The sequence below is a fragment of the Ictidomys tridecemlineatus genome, chromosome 14, assembly GCF_052094955.1.
Source record: "Ictidomys tridecemlineatus isolate mIctTri1 chromosome 14, mIctTri1.hap1, whole genome shotgun sequence".
Lineage (NCBI taxonomy): Eukaryota > Metazoa > Chordata > Mammalia > Rodentia > Sciuridae > Ictidomys > Ictidomys tridecemlineatus.
The window spans coordinates 38,874,196-38,888,912 of record NC_135490.1 but is presented as its reverse complement, the minus strand read 5'-3'; the positions used below and the strand labels follow the sequence as shown (position 1 = coordinate 38,888,912).

General features: G+C 37.8%; 1 protein-coding gene across 4 annotated transcripts in view; it reads left to right on the top strand.

Annotated features, from left to right (window-relative positions):
• The first annotated feature begins 1,094 nt into the window (after nt 1–1,094).
• The window catches only part of Slc7a2 (solute carrier family 7 member 2), a 72,569-nt gene continuing 58,946 nt past the window's right edge, over nt 1,095–14,717 (top strand). For 3 of the 4 annotated variants that reach the window (XM_078031082.1, XM_078031081.1, XM_021732464.3), the window contains exon 1: nt 1,096–1,270. The gene's annotated coding sequence lies outside the window, so the exon portion shown is untranslated. Of the gene's footprint in view, nt 1,271–14,717 lie in introns of all 4 variants that reach the window. The other variant, XM_078031080.1, reaches the window with a different exon arrangement.

Sequence of the window (14,717 nt, the reverse complement as noted above, 5' to 3'; positions counted from 1 at the left end):
ATACCTTGAAAATAACTTTACATTAGTAGAGTCTTCATCACGTAGGATATTTACTTGAACATATAATTTCCTAATAATCACAGTGTCCTTTAGGCCTGGAATTCCTTAATGGAATCCATGGATGACTAAGGGGTAATGAACTATGAAGACAGTAATTGAGATTTCGTGCATGTACCGTTTTCTTGAGGTGAAGTCCCCCCTCCACACCATTTATTAGTCTCTTGGTAAAACGTGCCTTCAAAAAAAAAAAAAAACCGGTTTAGAGCATAATATTAAAAGTATGTGTCACTGCATCAATATAAATCTTGAACTCTGTCAAAGATATTCCTAGTAGATGAATAAAGAGATATTACTACAATATTAAGGTAGACTTTTCTGCCAAACAAAAACAATAGTATAAACTTTTTGTTAAATTCTGTGCCAGTGTTTCGCTTCATTTGGATTAAAATTAACAAGAGTTTCACATTGTGACTCTAATCTTATCAGAGACTCCCAAAGTAAACAATAGCACAGTATGAGAGACCTTGATTGTGTAACTTCTGCTCTTGCTCTCTTGGAAATCGCAAATGCCATTTTCTTATAGACCCATTCCCAACAATCATGACTACCTACTCACGTTACTGGAGTTTTCAAAATACCAACTGCACATTATTTATAAACTTTTATTTTCTCCGTGGAAGTAGTACTAATCGATAAGCATAACCATCTGGGCTTCTATGTACCATTATATTTATTATTTTCTTATTTCCCAACGGTTCTCAGAATGAAAAGTAAACAGTGGGGGGGAAAGTCCATTTAGAAGAAACTTCGGAAATGCTCCTAAGGTTATGTCCCCCCAAAGAAATGGAGAATTTCTTCTCCCGCCAAGATCCTCCTTTCCAAGCCAGCGCCCACCCACTGTGACCCAGGCGGGTGCACGCCCACGTGTGCCAGCGCTGCTGGCCCCAGGCAATCCCAAAAGAGCAGAGCTGGACGCCGCCCACCCAGAGGATTGGCCAGCCGCGGGACCGACCCGGTGGGAGGCGGGCTTGGGGAGCGGGGTCGGCAAGCGCGGGGGCGGGAGAAGGCGGTGCCTCCCCGCCCCTCGCCCCGCCCCCGGAGCGGCTACACAGAGGGACGCCCACGTGCCCAGCCCGCCTTGTGCAGCTCGGCGCCAGGCTTTCTACCCAGCGGGGACGAGCGAGGTGGCGGCCGTTCTTCCAGCCTCTTCCAGCCTTGCGCAAAGACAAGCTCGCCCACCACCGCCCCCTCGGTCGGCCCTAGCGCAGCAGTAAGTTGCCGGGTCTGCGGCCGCACGGAGGGGCGGCCTGGGCGTCGGGGGCTGGCGGGGAATAAATGTGGCGGGGGCTCTCAGGCCGTGTCCAGCTGCGCGCAGCTGCCCGGAGGCCGCGCTCCAGTAACTCTTAGGAAGAGATCCCGGGAGCTGTGGGCTGAGGCTGCAGCTGTGGACCCTGCCAGGCTGCGCTCCGCCGTGCGCCTCTCCTAGTCGAGCCGCGTCGGGCTCTGCAGCAGCCGCGCGGGTCTCGAGAGCTGGGAGAAAGCCTGACACCCGGACTCCGTGGGGGTCACTGTGGTTCCGCGGGGGGCCGGGCACCCCTTCCCGGAAAGGCAGGCCAGTCTTGTGTCTGGGACTTACGAAAGGTCCCAGAAGTCGCCTTCTGCACCTTTAGGGTTCTTGGTTTAAATTTGGAGCACGGCTTGGGTTGCTGGAAGCCTTTTCACCTCCGGCTGGAGACCTGGTAGGACAGGTAAAATGGCCCCTTCCTGGTGTTGAAATTGGCATTTTAAAGTAAATGGATGTAGGTTTAAACGTGTTTGAGATAGGATGTATCTTTTAAGTCCATTTGTGAAGCCTTCAGCGTTGAACTGGAAATTCATATCGTGAGGCATTAGCAATCATTGCTAAGCCCGTCACCCCAAAACGCCGGTTCAACCGGAGAATATTAAACCTTCAGTTTTCACATATATTCCCATCTATGGAATAAGGTAATCAGAAATGGTACCGTGTAGCTGTATCAAAGAAATACATTTAGCAAAAGTCACAAAGTCATACAGGGCTTTGGAAGAGGAAACTACCTAGATTTCAAGAGTAAAAAAGTTCATTCTATTCAAACTTGAAAACACTTATGCAAAACTTTAAAAGAGGATTTTAGGTGACTCATTTCGGACTGATAAGATTGACCTAGATGTTTGAACAGGGAATATCTTCAGATCTTATTGAAACAGAACTACCTGAATCTAGGGACTGGACTATGAAGTGTATGTGGTCTCCGGCCTGTTCATTCTTGCCTGAGCCTGTGTTTTAAAACTTTTTTTTTTTCCCCCTTTTTCTTCCCTCAGTACTACTAATAATTATCTTCCCAGGAAAGTGAAACGTTTTGTGTTTGTTGTCTTTTTCAAACATATACAGGATAAAACCATTCTATGTTCTATACTTCCTTATGGTTACTTTGGGATATTAAATCCTTTTTCCTTCTAACTCACAGAAGATTGACATGAAATGGTGTCTTAGCACAGAATGTGAACCTTTTTTCCTCCCTTTACTAAAATGTTGTTAGTTGGCTACTCCAGGGTGACTCCGGGGGCCATGTTATATATAAACATATATATTGATGATCAAGTTTCCTGCCTTGATTTGTAAATGTCATTTGCCTTAATCCATTTTAATCTTTTAAGGTATGGCAGGCCTTGGAGACCAGACTAAAACTTTGTGGTATCTGCAGAGATTCTGTTTGCAGAGTCCTTGACTTCTTTAGCATATCAGCATTGCTTGATTCCAGAGTCTTCAGTCATTGTCATTGGAGTTAGAGTTAGGAGACTGTAAAAGGAGGAGAGACATGGTAGCTGTGGGCATTTGAGAAATCTGAGCATACTCTGGAGTTTTTCATCTTATAGTTCTATGTATTTTTGCCACTTGAACACACGTGTCTGAAGAGTTTTAAAGTTAATGTTTCTTTTCTATCACTACACATGTGCTCACCTTTGCAGAATGACAGTGCCTGGTCCCTGTTTTTTTCTCATAGCTCATTTTTTGTCTGACTGTTCTGTCCAGGAATGGAACCTGCATCTTCTTCTTTTTTTTGGTCATACTTTTTTCAAATGGTTCTTCCCTTGTAGATTTTCTCTGATGTCTTCTCTTATTTAGCCTGGTTAATGTCTTCCTTTCTGGTTTGTTATATTTGTTTGCCCCCTATCCTGTGTGTGTGTGTGTGTGTGTGTGTGTGTGTGTGTGTGTGTGTTGTCAGAGCCATCTGCTGGCTTTATGTTGGTACCTTTCAGTGACCAGCTTTCAAAACACAATCATGAAAACACCCTTATATTACTCTTTGCTTCACTCTTTCACCAAAATGTGTGTGAACACATGGATTTTTGAAGACTGACTTCTTATTGCTTACCTGATGCCAAACATTTAGAATAAAAGTAAAATTTTCAGTTGAATATATTTCTGAATTTTCACATTTGGTACTATGTGCATCATTTGAATGTTTTGCAATACAACTAAATACTTAAAGTTTCTCTTAGGTGATACCACTTGATGAATGGCTTAGAAAATGTGCTTAACTTATTCTAAACCTCTGTGTAGTATTCAGATCCATATAGATATAACCTTGAAGAACAACAAAAAAAACTAATAAATTGTTCTTTCTGTTGTCCTCTACTTTAGCAACACAGTGCATCTCATAGCACATGGTTAGTGTGTCTATGGTTGAACAAATGCCGCTATGTGAACAATAATGTGTAGCTCCAGTCTTGGAGGTATTTGATGATTATTTTCACTTTTGGGAAATTCTGTGTTGATGGAGAATTAAAAAGAGCAATTTTTAAAATTTGGTATAACTATAAAAAATATTACCGCCTCTCAACAGATGACTTCAGTACTGTGTGCATCAGAAAGCAGGGGATTAATGCATCGGATCTATGAAGAGATCTACAAAGATGATCATTAAAAGCACATGTGCTTAGCATTTTTGTTTGACTGCTAGTAACAAATTTACCTGACTTCTCTTTTATTTCCTGTTATTTGCCTTTCTGGCTGTTTTAGAAGTGGTGGTGGTGGTTATGGGTATGTGGATGCCATTTTGACAAAACCAAACCAAATGGGGATTCATTTCAGGTGCCAGTTAATCAAAACAATCTCAGCATATGATTCATCTATTAATTTTTAAAAATTTTTCATACCTTTATCTATTTATTTATTTTTATGTGGTGCTGAGGATCGAACCCAGCGCCTAGCATATGCTAGGTGAGTGCTCTACTGCTGAGCCACAGCCCAGCCCTCATCTATTAATTTTTCCTGTCCAATTTAGTAAACAGAACTGGTATATGTTAGTCTCTGGAAACAAGGAGTATACTGTTGTTTTTCACATGCTTATGGACTCATAAACTTCAGGTTAGTTCTGAGAACCTATGCTGCCATTGTGGTAACCTTCTCACTGGTAAGTATAATTAGTATTGACTTAAGGAAAGGTATGTGTAATTGTGGCTATTGCTTAAAAGACTGGATTTGAATGTGGATTATATCTCTTCTGTCCTTATTTAGGCTTAGTTTGAATCTCTGTCTACAGAGAGATCTGTGATTCCCTGGGGTTTTTTTTTTTTTTGGTGCCTATTGATTTGATACATTGTTGAAAATCTTGGTGGAACTTTATTCATCCAAGATTGGATCATCCTGCTAGGGTATGTCATGTATTGGATTTTATTTCTTATTTTTCCCTTAAAAATGAAATAAATTATGAATCTATACCTGCACATTCTAGGAAAACAAAAAAGTGCTGCTGCATGCTACAATGCGAATAATATGAGAACATTACATGACCTTTCTTCTAGGAGTTAAAATAAAGCACTGTTATATTCATTTTTGGAATATTTGGTGAACAATACACAACAAAGAATTTTTATGTCCCTTGTTGATTCTTACTAGTTTTTCCCACAGTTGTGGGAGAAAATTCTCTTAACCCATTCTGGCTTTATCATACATACAATTGTATTTCAAAGGCTCCCTAAACATACAATTATATTAAATACAATGTTGTCCCCCCATCAAAACTCATTGCTTTTTAGGGGAGATGTAGTAATCACAGAGTATAGAGCTTGGGGTTTCTATGGAGACCAAACAAGGCTGTGATCCGGACACCTTCATTTTGCACTGTACTGGTACCCATTTCAGGAGTCATATAAGCAGATTCCACTGAAAAACAGATGTTTGGCCTCCTCAGAAAGTCAAATTATAAAGTAAAATTTAAAGCTTACTTTTTACTGATTTTACTTCTCTGTTGGCAGAAAAATGTTGTGTGAGTTTATACCTTGATCATGATAAAAAGATATTGTTTGGCTAGGGTATTTTCTTAATGGCTAGATACCTTGTTTGTGGCATCTAGCCATTATTTTGGTAAATGGTGAGTGGCAGTAGTCACTAGTGGAACTAACAGTTAATTTATATAGAACCTAAAAAAAATAATAAAAATCTCTTTGCAATTTCCGCATTATTGGCTTCCTTAATATGAACTTTGGGCAGATTTTCTGAATGCAATAATACAGTTTCTGCTTCTTAAAAATCACAGACTTTCTGGAACTTGAAATGTGTTAGAGTGGCAGGACTGAGATATCATTTATGTATCACAAGCAGTGTCTTATTTTATCAAAGCAAGTAGATTCTTTGTGTTATAATCCCCCTGCTCATCATTCATTCTGTATGGTTTCTAAAAGAAAGTATGCATTTAGTGGAAACAACTGAATTTGATTTTTGTGAAACTAATGTGTGAAATGTACCACTACTCCTATGCAAAAGTTATAGTATTTAGTAATTGTATGAATGACCAAATTACTGCGTGGCATTTTGATACATTGAGATTCTATTGGAATAGGAAACAGGACTTTGTAACTTTGATTTTAAGAATATCTAAGGAGTTTTTCATCATCAAAGTTTAGTTCATTCATCATAGATGAATGAATGTGTGTTATATGTGACTATGGACTGGGTCTAGGGTCTGTAGAGAAACACAGAATAAGTCACTTGGTCCCTGCCTCTGGGTGTTGACAAACTATTAAAAGATCTGAGAGAAAAGGTACAGTATTCTATGAGGTCATATTTTATTTCATTATTATTTTTACTTTGTACTACTGATGATTTTACTCATGGGAACTCTACTGCTGAGCTATATCCTCAATATCTTTATTTTTAAGAGAGGATCTCACAAGTAAAAAGTTGCAATCCTTCTACCTCAGCCTCCTGAATAGCTGGGATTAAGGTGTCGCTCCACTTTGCCCACTCAAGAGATCATATTTTAGATGGAAATCACAAAGACTAAAATTCCAAAACTGCAATCAATCAAATTGAGAATGTAAAGTTATATCTTAATTTCTTACTCTCATTTGAATTGTTACACTGATTTTACACAAACTCAGTGAATTTACCACCCACAAATCCTGAGGGGCTTTCAGCTGTCCCTTCTGTTATTGCTGCTGCAGCAGAAGACCCTCTGAAGACCACCCCAGAAAGCAGTCAGCATCTTCCAGTCTTGGCTTTCAGCTTGGCATGGATGAAGAACTAATAAAAGGTTGATGGTGGAAGACATTCTTGTCCATTCCATGTTCCAGAGGGAAGAGTACTTTGTTAGAAAGAAACACATTCAGTTTAGTGACCTACCATTGGTTACTAGCTAAATGTGTATATGTGTGTGTGTGTGTGTGTGTGTGTGTGTGTGTGTGTCTTAAGAATGTTTTCCTGTAATCTTCAATTCCTGTCAGACATAGCTCTTCTCTTGGACAGTGTAGTGATCTATGAAGAAGTGAAGGTGTGTATCACTGCCTCAACTTCCAAGTTTCTAGTTCTTTAAAAAAAAAAAAATCTTGATAATCATTCCTGAGATGGGGGCACAATGGGGAGTGGGCAAGAAATTACCTTACATTTCAGTCTACTAGGGACATTATTTAAAGGAGTGCTGGAGTGAGTCCATTTCTTCTAATTGAAAAAAACATCATGAAGATTTTGTTTAATGACCCTGGAGTACTGAGAATTTCCTTCATAATTCTTGGCAACACACTGTTTTCTTGACATTGTTTGTTCATCAGTGGCCAATGAATATCTGTCGTTTTAGTTCTTGGGTTAGATACTGGGTAAGCATTCATTGTATTGTATTTTTCGGTGATATATGAATAAGATTTTACATGGACTTCCCCTAAATAAATTAGTGAATAAAATTTTCAAAAATCTCTCCTTTGTGTTTTTCCTTCAAGTAAAGAATATCTTTATTGAGTGAATTTTCCCCCTTTTCCTTTGGAAAGATGGCTTTTTTCAGACATGGATTTTTATTTTTTTTCCTCCCAAAATTTACTGTGTTTTCACTTCAACAATGTTCTTGGTCTTTTCAAGTAAAAGGCACTTAGTATTTTTACATGGGGCCAATAGTTCAGAGGATAGTTGGAATTTATTCTAGGTATTTTTTTCTGATAAAAATTCAAATAAAAAAAGTTTCCTGACAGTTTGTATCAAATTGGATATGAATTCCTCTGGGAAAATTTCATTCCCCCAAATTTAAGCTACTCTGTATAGACTTTTTGTCTGCTTTAATGATCATTTTAAATAATACAGAAGGTTGAAAACCTTATTTTTCATTAGGTGCCCTTTATTTACAGTTTATAATCTTGAAGTGATATTTTTAAATGTTTATGTAATTATAATTAGCAAAATCAATATTAATAGAATTGGTCTCCATTTGGGGATAAAATTGAGGTCATTTTGAATTGCCAGAGTAACTTGATTTACTGTTACATTTCTAAATGAATTCCTTAGAGAATCTATGTATGTTCAGAGTTATTTTCCTCCCAAATCCTCTTCTCTTTGGGTTTTTTGTACATTACAGACAAATAATATAGACAAAATTACTTTAACAGTTTTGGAGAAGTTAAAGTTCACATTCTTGTTAGGTAGAATAGTTAATATTTACAACTTTGAAGTCCATGCTGTTTGAGCAATCTCTGAAATTTAACTGTAGATCTTGAAGGACTGAGTAACTGGATCAAGTGGGAGAATTAAAGAGATTCAGTTTGAAAATGAATGAAATAATTTTCAGCAGTCTTTTCTAATCATGTTAGAAGGAAATACATTTAGTGACCTACTAATTCAGTTTAGTACTTGAGCTAATGCAATTTCACCTATACTTTGTGTCTATAAGATAGAATCAGAAAGGAGTTCTTCCTCCTTTACCCTGATATGCTGTCCATTCTGATTACATTTCTAGTCAGTGACATAAATAACAACCTCAGTTCACAGCAGCCATTCCATATAGAAAGGGCTTCCTTGATGTTTGGAGGAATATGTAGATACTTTGTGATGAAATTGTGTATCCTCCCATTCAACTCAGTTCACTTCCCCATAAAAAAAGAATGCACATACAGACATTTAGACTGCACCCCTACACCCAACAATTTTGTGTGAGATTTGTGGAAGTTCAAGATTTCCTATATACCAACCAGTGGACAGCTACTGTTTTAAGATACTAGGACAAGAACCTTGTGGTCAGAAACCATTTTAACTCCTCGGAAAAATATTGTAGGAAAATTCTCTTCAGGATGGGGACTTGGTCATGTATCCTTTCCTCTTAAGGATTTAAGATGGATTTTGGATTTTGGAAGGACTGAGAGTGGCTCTGGTAGGTGTGGCAGTGGGGGACACTCTGAGTCAAAGAGCTACACTAGTAAGATTGGGGTGAGTGCTCCACAGTAGAAGCTGTTCCTGGCCTTGAAGGAACATTTAGGACTTTAATTTCCTGCATCATCATCTTTTCCTCCAAATTCTCAGACTCACAGATTTCAATATGTGCCTCTGGACCAGGAAGTAAATTAATTCTGAGGTGTAGCCACGATTATTTTGAGTATTTGTAAATGCATCCATAAACAGGAAGAAAGACAAGAATGAATAGGAATAGTCAGTATCCTCTTTAAAGTTGAAGCATCTTTAGAGAGTGACTGTGAAATCCAGTCTTGCTGCCTTGGTGGATCTTGTGGAAATCTCTGGAATTTAATAAACTCCCAGTAGAATAAAACCAAAGAGGTCATATACTAAAGAGCAAGGGAAGCATCACTGTGGGCATTGTTTTTAACGTGTAAATCCAAGGCCTTTCCTCTTCCTTGTGTTTAGTAATGTGCTGAGTGAATAATAATAAGGCAAAGTGAGGAATTTGAGAGTTGATTCTGTGCAGAGGAAGTTCTTGCTTGTTAGGATTTGTAATATTTTGTTGCACCAAGGGGAAAATAAACCTTTTTTAAATGCATCACATTTAGTGGTTATGTAGGTGGAGTAGGGTTTGTGTGTGCACTATTCATCCAGAAAATAGCACAAAACAGATTAACATGCCTTTGAGGAACAATCGTGGGTGTTGATAAAATTCATAGTACTAGAGCTGTGAAAACATCAAGGCTGCTGCCTGTTTTAAATTCTCTGAAACTGGAAATTTCATTTTTGAAACAAAATCACTTTTTCATTAGATGGTTGATGCATGAATAAGGCTTGGAAATAGTTTGATTTTGTAAAAATGATGAGGGACTGGTGCGTGATGGTCTAGCATGCCTAAAGTTCTGGGGTGGATCTCCAGCACTCTGGAGCATGGTATTTGGTTTTGTATTTCAAGCTGTAAGCAGTATATTTAAAACTGCCCTATGGAAACTTTCTAAAGTTTTAGAAGTGTTCATTTCTCCTTTCCTTGGCTGTGGAGAGTTTCCAAGTTCCTGGTGTTACCTATGAGCTGAGCACAATGCTACATGCATTTGGAAGAGAAGTAAACTCCCAAGTTCTTTTTTAAGTTAAGCTGACATCTAGAGAGGTGTAAGTCAGCTGACGTTAGACAGTAAGAAACCAAGCGAAGACAATAGTCCAAGCATTTTGACTTGGAAAACATCCTGATTTATATCGGGCCATTCTGCTTTCATGAAAGAAAATCATAATAGCTATAACAAACTACCTATGTGGAATTTTAAAAATAGGATTAAAATACAATTTTAACTGAAAGGTTTTTAGATTTAAAAATTTCTTGGAGCTTGGTGGTGTTTGATAGGACATTTTAGTAGTGTGACATTCTTAGCATATGAACAATTTTATTAAATGTCATACATTTGTGGAAAATGAGAAAATATACCAATCTAAAACATAAAAGCATTGTAAATGTGGGTTTTAAAGCCATTTAAAGTCATTAAGATTTAAACCTCATAAATGGTGCTTGTGTAAAAGTAGGTCTGTTTGGAGTGCTATTGGGGTGTGTTAACAAAAGAAAGCTGTGTGAATTTTTACTTTTTCTGATTTTTCTAGGTAACAGATGGTTTGTACTTAGTTCAGTGACCCAAACAAAAAAAGAGCAGACTTTGCATAAAATTTCTGTTGATAATGCATTTTATCTGCTCTGAAATGGATCATATGAACTTTTTGGATAATGAATAACATATTTACATTGCTCTGATCATTTTTGCTACAGAACACAAAAGAAATGTGAAGGACAAACAACCTAGTATTGTTGCTTTAAAAGTTATTCTTGTGGGCTGGAGTTGTGGCTCAATGGTACAGCGCTTGCCTATCATGCATGAGGCTCTGGGTGTCCATCTACAACTAAAAAAATAAAATAAAATAATTTTTTAAAAAGTTATTTCTGTAAATTATTTAAATTTTTCTTTCTGTTTTTACTGCATTGTTACCTCTGGGTATGCCTGGTTTCTTTTTCAAAGTGCTGAATTGTTATTGTGACTTTAAAAAGGGAAAGCACTATTTGTAAAGATTTTAAGCTTTTAAAGTTGCAAAGAGCCACATAATTTCTGCAAATCCAGTTTTGAAGTATTGGGTACTGATCCAGTTTTGAATCCATTGTTTGTCTTTTTGTTGATTGGACTTTTCATGGTGAGCATCTGGGGAGATCTACTAGCAGAGTGTGGACACCAGCCCTAATCTTCAGGACCAATAGTAGTTGTACATTTAAACCTTCTGTTAACAGTGTAATTTACCACATGTAATTTTCATGCACTACATATTATACCAGAGGAATCAGTAAAATTGAACTATGTAATTTGACTTCTCATTTTGTATTCATGAATCAAAATTAAGGTCGTTTTCAAGCATTGGCGTGGGGGGTGTTCTTTTTTAAAAAACTAAGTGTAAAATAAAAGGAAAAAATTATTCTTTCTTTTTCTTCACCCCCAGCAAAATGATAATATGCAGAACAATATTTTAAGGAGCGATTTTTCTCTACTGTCCATTTGAATAGAATACCTACTGAAATTATTTCCTGGGTTGACCTTTTTCACATCTTTTAAGACATGATATTACTTGTTAACATTAGTAAATCACGGGATTCTAGACTCAGAAGCAGCCTATGCATTACATTTCATTTCAAGCAGAACCGTGTCTGACCATTTCTCATAGGTGTGTGTATTATGTAGGGAGCTGGCCGCTATATAGAGAGAGACATATCTGCAGAAAACTCAAAATATTTCCCAACTGGTAATATAAATAATATTTCCATATTTAAAGACAACAAAACATTGAGAATATCTGTAACTATAATGAGGGACATTTTTCCCTTAGCATCTTAACCCCTCATACTACAGTGCTGATTTTTCCAAATTAGTTTGGTGGCTAGGAAGACAGGGAGGGAGTGGTTAAAGCATCAGAAGAACCCTTAAGTTTTCTGCTGTGAACAAGAAACATAGCACATTCATTATTTCTTAGGTTTTCCCACCAAAAATGTCTTGTGGTCTCTCCTGACCACAGGGATATGATGCCACTCACAGATGTTAGCGACCCTGATTTGTAACTGGGACATTCCTGGGGCAGTGGCTGTTTAAGAAAGAGTAATTTACCATTGGTTATTTTCCTTCTTTCCTCCCCTTCTTTTCCTCCTGTTCTCCTCCATTTTCTTCTTCTCTTGAGAGTCTGAATAGGAAACCTACTTAAACCTGACTCTTGCTCACCAGAGACCCACCTCTCAAGGCTGAGCTCTTTTATAGATCTTGTCCTAGGTGTGTCCCTTAACTCTGCTGTCCTTGGCCTCGAATTTGTATCATCTCCTTTGGCTCAGTTTGTTCTTGAAGAACATGGTTATGTGCATCTGGCACAGGCTCTGGGGAGTGTGCCAGGGTATAAGGAGCCTGTACTCAGCATATTTGTGGCACAGGTGGGGCATCCTTGCTGTCCTCTCCCTTGCTAGTTCTCCTACACTCCTTTTTCCCTCAATCCTTTCTGTAAATATGCTAATTGTAGGATAATTTACAACCTTTTCGGAAGATAGAAACAAACCAGTGAAAATGGTAACTCAAAATCTTTTTTCTGCATTCATTTGTACCATCATGTTAACCTTGCAAGGAAGCATCGCTTCTGAGTAACACTTAAATGGAGCTGGAAAGGGCTCAATGCATAGAATTGAACTAATATAGTTGCTCCCTTTCAAAATTCTGCTGTTAACTTTTGTTACTGTTCAAGTGATATAGAGTAGATAGAATTCAGTCAATCACCTTTGTATTCTATATAATCTGTCTCTAAAGCATTCAGTGTTATGCATACATTTAACATTTTATTATGCTTAAGCATCTACTTGTTTTAGATTAGGTTTTTCAAGGATAATAATTATTTTATAAGGGTTTACTGTTACAAGGCAATGAACTGGGGGCTTTCCAAAGCCTCAACAGCAACATTCTCAGTTTAAAAAATTTCCCATTTGCAACTTGGACTCTTGAAAGTTAGAATTTAGAGTTGGAACTCATTTTATTGCCACTAAAGTTTATATTCTTTCTACAAGTTATCTCCTGACAAACTGATAGGTAGAACCATTGATTTCACAAAATCATCTGTCCTTTTAAGTAAATCTCACTTAGAAATCTTTGGCATACTAGCTCAGAGATAAATTTTGAACTTTGTAATCTCAGTTTTCTTGATTTTACTACTATGACTGCTCAGTAACTATGGAATGTCTAGCAAGTGCAGAACTTTTCTGTGTATTTAGATGTAGACACAAATGAAAAGGAGCTTTTGGAACTTATGTTAGTGCATCTGTAGCCAAAACTGAATAACAAAAAGCTATGGGTTTTTTTCCTCCCATGGTCCCAGAGTCATACAATCCAGTATCATTTTTAAAATCATTAAAAAAATAGAATCCCAAGTGGTTTGGAGCAAAAAGTATATAATCTCTTCTCAACCCTCCTAAGGTGTTTTTTTTTTTTTTTTAGTTTTTTATCCACCACAATTTTATACACATAAAAGTTTACTCTTAAGCTTTTTTAAGTGTGCAGTTGAGTAGTGTTAAGTGCATTCACATTGTGGTGCAACTGAGCTCTGAACTTTTTAATTTTGCAGAGCTGAAACTCTGTACCGACTAAACAACTCCCCTTTCCCCACCTGCTCTAGCCCCTGGTAACCACCATTCTGCTTTCTGTCTCCATCAATGGGACTACCTTCGGGACCTCACATAAGAGGGAATCACACAGTCTTTGTCCTGTTGTGACTTTTTTATTCAATGTATAATGTCCTCAAGGTTCATCTCTTTTGTAGCATGTGTCAGAATTTGCTTCCTTTTAAAGCTAAATAATATCCATTGTAGAAAAAACGAATACTCCACATTTGCTGATCCTTTATCCATTGGTGGTCACTTGGAACTCTTCTACTTTGGGGGGAGGGGGGATATTGTGAATAGTGCCCCTACAAATGTGGGCATACAAATATTTCTTTAAGACCCTGCCTTCTTTCTGGTGCATATCCAGAGATGAAATCACTGGATCACATGGTAATTGAGATTTTTGAATGCACAATACTGTTTCTCACAGTGGTGGCACCAGTTTATATTTCCACCACCACACAGGGGTTCCAATTTGTCCACAGCCTTATACTTTTGTTCTCTGTACCTTTTAATAGTGGCCATCTTAATGAGTTTTAAAGCATTTTATAGTTACAAACTTGCTCTGCACTGAAAAAAAAAAAGAAAGTGACACTTTACCTTTATTCACACACATAAAGAACTTAATCCCTTTATTCCAAAATTTAAGAAATTTCAGTTTATTCCTTGGATAATACATATATTCATATGCATAATAATGAATAGTATAGGGAGAGAAAAGCTCCTCGGCTTATCTCAACTTAAAAAAATGCATATAAATATTAAAGACACCCTCTTCTCTGTAAGGGTACAAGCTCCCAGCCAGCCATGGTGATCCATGTCTATAGTCCCAGCATCTTGGGAGTCTAAGGAAGGAAGTTTGCAAGTTTGAGGCCAGCCTCAGCAACTTATTGAGGCCCTAAGTAAGTTAGCCAAACCCTGTCTCAAAATATTAAAAGGGCTAAAGATGTTGCTTGGTTGTTAAGCACCCTTGGGTTCAATCCCTGGTACCACAAAAGAAAAAAAAGAGAGAGAGAGAGAGAAAGTGTACAAGGATACAAGCTCAGTCCTTACTGGATTGCTTAAGAGAAAAAACACCTCCGCACATTTGTGAGACTTCCTGCACCTCAAAAGACCTCCACTGATCTGGTCTCAGTTCTCTGGAGTAACCTAATGAATGATCATAAATAAATGAAACAGAAAATGCAGGATAATAAGGAATGTGGTGAACCAGAGAGTGATCAATTTAAAACTTGTGGGTCCTAAAGCATACATTGGGCATTGGAAGCAGTGACTGATAAATAGTTATAAAGCAGCAAAGTCTCTGACATTCCTGAAAGAGTAGATGTGGAGTGAACTGCAACCCAGAAG